The sequence below is a fragment of the Helianthus annuus genome, chromosome 8 (genome assembly GCF_002127325.2).
Source record: "Helianthus annuus cultivar XRQ/B chromosome 8, HanXRQr2.0-SUNRISE, whole genome shotgun sequence".
Taxonomy (NCBI): domain Eukaryota; kingdom Viridiplantae; phylum Streptophyta; class Magnoliopsida; order Asterales; family Asteraceae; genus Helianthus; species Helianthus annuus.
This window is the reverse complement of record NC_035440.2, coordinates 95350832-95352665: the sequence shown is the minus strand read 5'-3', so window position 1 is coordinate 95352665 and position 1834 is coordinate 95350832.

Below are 1834 nucleotides of genomic sequence, written 5' to 3'. Positions count from 1 at the left end.
GTCTATAACCTTCCTAGGAACCTAACGCGAGTTTACTTGCGTTTAGTCACAAAACAATACCGTCACCTACCCTTAGGCGACGACCACAACAAGAACATAAATTTCAAAACCGCCTTGAAAGCTAATCATCTGTTCTAGGATGATTGATTACTAGGTTTTGAACCCTTTGTTATAAGGTTTTGAACCCCTTTGAATTTCCAAAACTCCCGTCAAAGTTTTGGGTCCTAAATAGTGTGAACACGTGCGAACTGGAAGGGTGAATGCCTGTACCCTGGGTTTTCTGTCTAAGGTTAGAGTGTTCGTACAAATTCGCATAATCGGAGCAGTCACTCTTACCTGGGAACTCTTGGGGTGAGTGTCCACTTATAGGCGAGCATGTCTTCGCGATACACTATGAGGATCTATTTGCTTTGATTCAGCCCTGGTGTTGTTTGTTTGCTTCATGATTCAAACAAGTGACCATCAACCATGATTATGGTCAGTGATTGTAACATCCTATTCTTACCCAATACCATTTTATTTGTTTCCTTTCATGTTTTCCTCTTTTAGAATGCCTCCTCGACGCGAACACCAGATAGCAACTGCCGAGCTGGCAGAAATTATTGCGCAGCAGATGGCTGCTCAATTCCCAAATCTCTTTGCTCAATGGAACCAAGCCAACAACAACAACAATGGTACATGCAATTTCAAGAACTTTAACTCGGCTAAACCACTCAAGTTTAGTGGTTCTGAGGGAGCAACTGGGCTTCTCCAATGGTTCGAGAGCATCGAGAATACCTTTCGCCACGTGCAGTGTCCGGAAAATCGCAAGGTCGAGTTTTCTTCGAGTGTGTTTCAGAAGAGGGCTCTTACATGGTGGAACGGGGTAATGAGAGACCGTGGTGCAGATGTTGCTCTAGCACAAACATGGGCTGAACTGAGAGCACTTATGATGAGAGAGTTTTGTCCTCGTCATGAACAACGAGCGTTGGAGAAGGAGTTTGATGATTTGAAACAAGATAGTGGCGAACACAGGGCATATACTGATAGGTTTGAGGAGTTGAGTCTACTTTGCCCGACTATGGTCGCCCCACTCGACAAGGCTATCGAAAGGTACATCGACGGCCTGCCTGACTCGGTACAAGACATTGTCACTGGTAGCAACCCTACCACACTCCGTCAGGCCATTGAGCTATCTGCAACCTTGACTGAATCGCAGATCAGAAAGCATAAACTGTTTCGAAAAGGTGACAAGAAATCGGCCGGGGAATCGAACCCAATCGAGGAATCAAAGACCATGGATGAACAGACTGAATCTCCTAAGAAGTCAAGGAAGCGAAAGGCTTCTCAGAACTTCGCCGTGGTCGCTCACAATGGTCAAGCCGTCCCCAACCAACCAGCTCAACCCCCTGCTAGAAAACCATACAATGGAACTGCACCCTTGTGCAACCAATGTAGCCTCCATCATCACGCCAATGTACAGTGCCGCAAATGCCAAACTTGTGGACTCATAGGCCATACAACAAGAATCTGCCCAGCTGCAGCTGCACCAAACCAAGCTGGCAACAATCCCGCTCAAGGTCGTTTCCTACCAGGTTCTTGTTTCAACTGTGGCGAGATGGGTCATTTCCGAAGAAATTGCCCAAAGCTTGCTAATGCAAATCCAGCACAAGGATGATCACCCGACTGACTAGAAGACAACATCGTTTAGAAATAATCATGTCTTATGTATTAAGTTTCTTTTGTTTTCAAGATCCAAGGAACAGTTGATATCGTTGTTTATAAATAAATCTTTCATTTACATTGCAATGTATTTCGATGGTTGCATGTATAAACGACATATCCCTTGCAATAC